Genomic DNA, 7109 nt, shown 5'->3' on the forward strand with positions numbered 1-7109 from the left:
TAGCACCAATAGTAATTATATTTGAAATAATATATATTAAAAAATGAGTTGTATTTTGTAGAATGAATTCATTCAGTTTAGTTTTTCTAAGCCCTGGCTCCACATTCATCTTTGTGATATATACAAAAAAAGCTGCCAATATTTTAGTTTGGAAAAAAGTTCTGACACACACCATAATACATTTGAGAAACAAATCACATAACACAGATGAAAGAACTGTGCAAGCCCAGACCAGTTTTTGGACAGTGTCAGTTCTGGAACAGTTTGGTGATTTATCTAATTATGAAAATTATCAACCTTTAATTGAATAGAACTACTGGCCATAGGACATTTCGCTTTTAAATAATGCCAATTGTCAAATTGTGACACTAACCTTAACAAGCTGAATTTCTTATTTATTTATGTATTTATTTAGGGGGGGTCAGGGAATCTAACTCCGGACCTTGAGCTTGCCAGGCAGGCGCCATGCCACTGAGGTACATCCCTGGCCCTGAATTTTATATTTAAACCCATCTATCTGGACCGTGGTTTGTTTAAAAACAAAACAATAATTATGGCTCCCTAAAAGATTTTGTAATTGGCTACTCAATTATGATTTTTTTTCTTAATTTTAGAATACAACTTTTTAGGGAAACCTCTGGAAATAAAAAAAACACATAGTGCTTCTTGCTTATATTTTTACCCTGAAGTGATGGTTCTTTAACAAAGAATCAAGTTATGGACCCAAACATGAATGAGTATGCATTCATTCATTGTTCTGAAAAGGTAATTCAAGCCATGCCAAAGACATTAAAAATATCTTTGAAAAGACAGAACTTTGAATCAGGTTTTGCTATAGTTAACAGTTTGAAAATTGTGCTGCTTGAGATACAGGTACCTTTAAAAATGGGAGAAGAAAAACCTCCACAGTTAATTTTAATGTAACATTAGCAATATAATTAACTACAAAATAAAACTATTTCAGGGGCTGGGGATAAAGCTCAGCGGCACAAGTGCCTGCCTGGCAAGCGCAAAGTCCTGAGTTCAATTCCCGGTACAAAAAAAAAGTTAAAAAAAAATTTCATAGATATAAAGGACAGATTTCATAACAAATGGCTAGGCAATAACTTGGAAAACATTACCTTGTCCTGATTTCTCTCATATGGTATAATGAGTAACAAAAAGACTACATAGACACTTAATTAACTCTCCCTCCATGAACTTCTTCCCAAGTACTGTTTATGACACTGTACATTTGAGATTAAGCATTACTGGCCTGAAATTACAGTGTGGCCTGGATTTTAAGTCTTCTCCCTCCAGGCCAGCTGAGTCTTACTTTTAAAGTAGCTATAGAATAGCTATCATCAAAAGAAATTTAACCAAAACCTGATCCCACTTTTCTCAACAACTCATCTTTCAAACACTATCCTTTAAAGGCACTGTGTTTTACTATACCACATCTGCTCTCATGAACACAAAGAGTAACAATGGTTCAAACTGAGTATGTAAAATGACTGTTATTACTACACTCCATCAAATTTGGTATATTCAAGTCCTTAAGGTAGGAAAGAAAGAAGAAATCTGAATTTGACACATTAAGATAACACTAAAGATATTTTTTGCTTGGTTGAGTGCTTTTTGCAGCTCCATCTTTTGGTATTACAAGCTGCAGCCTGAATGATTTGTCAGCCAAGACTACAGTGAGCTCATACTAACCCACAGGAGCCCCATAATTTTTCTACTGAAAAAAGAATACTGGAAAACACAGTACGCTTTACATACTTCCCATAGAAGATAAATAGAAAAGTCCTGTTCATCATCGTTGTAGAGCCACTATCAATTTCTGTATCTGAGTACAAAACACAAACCAAAATTGAAATGTTTTCATCTTTCCAGTACAGCACAAGTTCCCATTTCAAAACGCCTGCTCTTTAACCACCTCTGCTACTTAGTTTTTTCTGGAACTAAGAACAATACAGACCCAGGTGTTTTCACAAACACGACACTGCTTCCCAATCGTGAACTCTATCATCTAGCTGGAAAAATAAAGAACCCATCACTAAAATCCTTTATCATACTTCCTGACTGTGGTTTACTGGATGAAATGTGGCTTTTCTTTCCTATCTCCTGGAAAAATGCCCTTTTGCAGCTTTTGACTCACAATTAAGTTCACTCCCATTTCCGCCAGACCTGGCAATGGTAGGATCCTTACTCTGAAATTGTGGTGAGAGAAAGGGAGAACTTGACTCAGGACTCTCTGCCTGGAACTTTTTGTTTTTCGTTTTTGCCTGCTCCAAAAGAAAGAGCCTTGAAGGACCTTTTAACCAGTGTCTGAATCTTCCCCAGGGAGTAAATCACGCCCAGTGAGCGACCTGCGCACACAAAATCTCCAAGCAGGAAAGGGGGTTTGAAACAGGAAATAAACAAAAATAATATTCTTCCACTTCTGTAGACCGTCTTTTTCCTCCCGATAAACAAGTGTTTTCTCTAAAATACCAAACAGACTTTGAAGTCAAGTTGTCTTTGCATTCCTCTCCCCAGTTATCTCTGAAAAGAAAGGTTTGTTTTAGTCCCAAATGTTGAGAAATTCAAATCCTGTGCTGAGGGTTTGTACGCCATGCCTCCCACCACATTTCCCTGTTAAAACTCCGCTCTCTAAAAAATGATCTCTGCAAACACAAATGCCAGCCCTCATCCTTCTCTCCAGCAACCCGGGGAAACAGATCTGAAAGACTGTCAGCAGCCTTGTTAACCCTCCAGTGCCGTCGGCGTTGCGAGGGATTCCCGGGTAGAATCCGGGCGCGACCGCAGCAGGAGACCCAGAAAGGTGCCCCAGAGACCAGTGCTCCCACAAGCATGTGCAACACACCCCAGAATTTCTCACATCCCGACTGCACTACAGACAGAGAAGAGCGTTTTACTTCGGTAGAGAACAATAACGTGAATAGCCTTTCAATTACACAACACAAAATGTATACATACACAAAACTTTTTCTCCCAAGAGCTTAATGTCTGAGTCGCCGATTTATAAACGCCCCTGCCATTTCCAAGAGCCCCACAAGCGCTTCGCCGGCTGTGGGGAGCCAGGGCGCGGGGTCCCGGGGCGCAGCCGGCCCGGCGCGTCCAGCCGGAGGCGTTCTCACAGGGACGCGGGTTCGGGCCCGAGTCCCCTCCCGCCCGGGCCGGGTCTGAGGGCGGCAGAACCCGGCGGAGGAGGCGGCCCGGCCCCGCGCCGTACCTGGGCAGAGCGCCACAGCTCCGCTCCCGACGCCGGCCTCCCCGGGCGCCGAGTCCCAGCTCCGGCGTGGCGTGCACAGCGCCAAGGCTTTCCCGGCGTCCACGCCCAGCAGCCTTAGCCAGGACAGGAATCCAGGCGGCCCGGTGCTGCAGCCCGCAAGGGAGGGCCCAGGTGCCTCCTCTTCCCACCGCTCCTCTGCGCCTCCCCAAGGAAGGAGCCGCGGAGCGTCCGCGAGGGCGGGGCAGCCCGGCCTGTGCGCGTGCTGATTGGCCCCGAGGAAAGTCACTCAGCGGCGTCGAGGGCCGTGCGCTTTCCGCGGCAGGCGAGAGTGGGCTGGAAGTGGGTGTGGCGAGGAATCGCTGCTTTTCCTGCTGTCCCCGAGGGAAGGAGGTAACGGAATGGGACGGATCCTGGGAGTCTGTAACTTTCCTCGGGCCATTTACGACATCCCGGATCAGAAACGGAACCAAGTCACTCAAGCCGTCCCTTTCAAGCGAAACAATTGCTTCTGTGTCACAGGCAGCTGCGAGCCCCGCGCTGCGCGGGTCAGAAAATGGCCAGATTCAAACGCTGCCAATGCGGGGAAGGCGGTGCCTCCGCCCGGCCGTCCGGGCCTGCTGGGGTTCCCTCTGAGCGGAACTTTAGAACTTGCGAAGTATTTGGCAGTGATTGGGAAGAGCGTCCCAGACATGCCCACCCAGCTCCGTATTATCAACCATCGGGCTGCCTTTGATTTTAGCTGTGAAAAATCACTCCATACAAGTTTAATAGGGAAATAAAATGGAATCTCCGAGAGTTAAAAAGAAACCTTTTTAAGGACCTTAAGGCTGTGGTTTTAATGTATAGTTGGAAAGGGGAGGGGGAGAAAACGCAACTGAGTTCAAGAAACTATATGAGGATTAGGACTTTTGAATGGACCCATTTCAGTGGCTGAGATATTAATTAATTAGGAATTAACTAATATTTACCCTTGAGGGATACCACCCAATACAACCCCTTTGGCTGAGGAAACAGGACGATTCCCTGGACACTTTCTTTCAGTTTACCCAATATTTGACTCAAAACATAACTGAATGGGGGAAGGTGGCTTTTTGTATAAGGAATGTAAGTAGCATATTACCTAGCAAGTTCTAGAAGTACAATTAATTACTGACTTTCTGTTGGCTTTATTGTTTTATGATTGATGGCATGTCATGCATTTCAGTCTTCTGCCAAAAATTGCAGAAGGATCCCAGAACCCAGCATTATGTCCCGTGTAACTCTCACAACCACACAGAGTGTTATTAACTTGATTTGGGAGCGGGGTATCTTTTTGAGACAGGGTTTTACTATACAGTTCAGGCTGGCCTCAAACTCGCAGCGATCCTTCTGCCTCAGCCTTCCGAGTGCCAAAATTACAGGCATGCACCACCATGCCCAGTGTATCAACTTGATTTTAACTCAAGAATTCAATGGCCCAGCACAGTTATATAAGTAAATTACTCCAGATCGCTTAGGAAAGATGGAAACCAAGGTTGATTTTGTTACTGGCCACTTAAAAATTACTCTAGATTGCTTAGAAAAGATTGAAGCTAAGGTTGATTTTGTTACTGGCCACTTAGGCTCACACTCTTAGGTTTATCTACTCACCGCTGATCAAGTCAAAGGAAGCCATACAGGTAAAAAGGAGAAAAAATTTACTCAAGGGGGCTAGCTCTAAGAAGATGGAGGCAAGTATTTCAGTCAAATCACCATCTCACTGTGCAGGTGGGCAAGGGTCTTTATAGTAGGAAACAGAGAGGAGGGGAGCATAGAGAGTGCAAATCTGTGCATTTTATCACTTCCAGCCATCTTCAGTTCATGGTCCCCTTTCTCATGGGATGGAAACTAGGCTCCAGGCTTCCTGGTGTCAACATCATATTCTTTTCATTCATCAGGGCGTAGGCCTCAGAAAGCCATTTGTCTCTACAGAAAGAAAAAAAAATTCCATTTTTGGGACCCGGGATATAGCTCAGAAGTACAGCACCTGCCTGGCAAGTGCAAGGTTCTGGGTTTGATTCCCAGTACCAAAAATAAATAAATAAAGTTCCATTTTGCAGTGGCTGTCACAATTTGACAGATCATGGCCATCCTTCCTACTAATGTGTACTGTGCACACCTCTTTAGAGGTCTTGGAAACAGCTAAAGAGCATTCCTCATAAGCAGTAACCTCTCCTGTGATTTCCACCTGCAACAATTTCAAGTAAGGCTCATTTCAAATAATATTTCATGGCTCACTATTAATCAGAGTTATTCACTTTGACATTGTGGTGCACCCCACTTCCTGGACCAGTGCCACATGTGATTCCTACGCCTCACCTAGAACCATTTATTTCTAACTCACTCACCTTTTAATGGAAAATCATTAATTTACTATTTCTTTATTTAGTCCCTCTTAATTATTAACTACAGTTCTACTTAATCAGGACTCACATTTTAAGGTAATATGTTTACTTCAATCCAGAAAATTCTATCTAAGAGGACTAAGTGGAATGAGTTTTAGCTAAAGCAGATATAAGATGAGAATGGGTCAACTGGTTTAAACAAATGCTTTCACTGAAGGAATTATCTTAATAAGTTAAAACAAGCTTCTGATAAATAAATTTTTGGGCTAGAACACCTATCTCCCAGTTCCTATGAAAATTAGGTTATTTGCAGCTTTCTGTTGCACCTCCAGATTCTATTTTCAGAAAAGCCTTTCCACAGAAAGATGCCGACACTGCAGCATCTCAATTTCCAGTATTTAATCTGTTAATCTGCCTGGTTTATTAAATCAGCCAAAGTATTAAGGAAGTAAAGAGAAAATGTCCCAACCCTCACTTTACCATATCTGTCTTTTTTAATGGGATACAGTTTTTAAAACTAGAATAATTTTATCATAATTTATATGATAAAATAAATTTGCCATAAAACATGATAAAACAAATGGGTTTCAGTATGACATTTCTAAACATACATAATGTTTTTATCATGTCCACCCTCCTACCTTCTCTTTCCCTGTCTCCCAGGGGCCCTTTCCCTCTTTAATAGTCCCTCTTCTAATTTCAGGTCATCTTTTTGGGTTCTTTTCCTTCAATTTTCACATATAAGAACAACATGAAAAAATTTATGTTTCTGTGTCTGGCTTATTTTGCTTAACACGATGTCCTCCAGTTTCATCTATTTTCTGCAAATGATAGGATTCCATTTTTCATAAATGATAATACTCCTTCTTGTATAAACCTGAATATCAGTCAGGGTTTACTAGAGGAACAGATATAATACAAGATAAACAAATGTACAAGGAATTACAAGTTTGGCTTACAATGGTCAGGCACAGAGTTGGATGAGGAAGCGTGCAGAGGGTGTCTGCACGCTGGAGACTGAAGAGCCCAGCCCCGGGCCTGGAGCTCACTGCAGTGTCCATGCAAGTCCGTATCAGGAGGCTGATGGGTCTGCGACGGAATGCTGAAGAATCTACAATGAAGGCCAGACAGCCAACACCAGAAGGCTGAAGAGTCTAGATGGAAGCCCAACAGTCTGCACCAGAAACCAGAGACGACCAAGCTGAAGGCGAAGACTGGAGCTCCTTCAAAGAACCAGCAGCCAGTCCTTCCTCAATTCCTTTTTTTATGCAGTCTACCCGCTCTAGGGAGCTGGGGGTCGTGGTCTACACCCACACCCTCTGCATGCCTACCTCTTGCACAGGCTCAGGATGAATACAAAGTAAGCACCCTGGACCCCTTCTGAGTTACATAGTTAACCTTCTAAACTTCTCAAATTAACACAATAAACAACATCCACAAGGGTAAATATTCTTTCTTTCCTCTACTGTAGAGTAGTAGTCCAATTTCCCCTTTTTACCCCAAGATGCAGAACTGCTGAGTCACTTTTT

General features: G+C 42.9%; 1 protein-coding gene and 1 long non-coding RNA gene across 9 annotated transcripts in view; both read right to left on the reverse strand.

Annotated features, from left to right (window-relative positions):
- Ppfibp1 (PTPRF interacting protein, binding protein 1 (liprin beta 1)) overlaps nt 1–3288 on the reverse strand; it is a 202756-nt gene extending 199468 nt beyond the window's left edge. For 6 of the 8 annotated variants that reach the window (XM_005407169.2, XM_005407168.2, XM_013505933.1 and 3 more), the window contains exon 1: nt 3218–3284. The gene's annotated coding sequence lies outside the window, so the exon portion shown is untranslated. Of the gene's footprint in view, nt 1–2961; nt 3119–3217 lie in introns of those variants that run through there. The other 2 variants (XM_013505928.1, XM_013505931.1) reach the window with 2 other exon arrangements.
- A 1672-nt stretch (nt 3289–4960) lies between these two features.
- On the reverse strand, nt 4961–6577 carry LOC106146926. Its single transcript, XR_001231573.1, has 2 exons — nt 6540–6577; nt 4961–5161 (listed from the first exon to the last, which is right to left on the reverse strand). It is a non-coding gene; the product is annotated as an uncharacterized LOC106146926 (long non-coding RNA).
- Between the last annotated feature and the right edge of the window lie 532 nt (nt 6578–7109).

This window comes from Chinchilla lanigera, unplaced genomic scaffold, assembly GCF_000276665.1.
Source record: "Chinchilla lanigera isolate Chin_1 unplaced genomic scaffold, ChiLan1.0 scaffold00104, whole genome shotgun sequence".
In the NCBI taxonomy this organism is placed as follows: domain Eukaryota; kingdom Metazoa; phylum Chordata; class Mammalia; order Rodentia; family Chinchillidae; genus Chinchilla; species Chinchilla lanigera.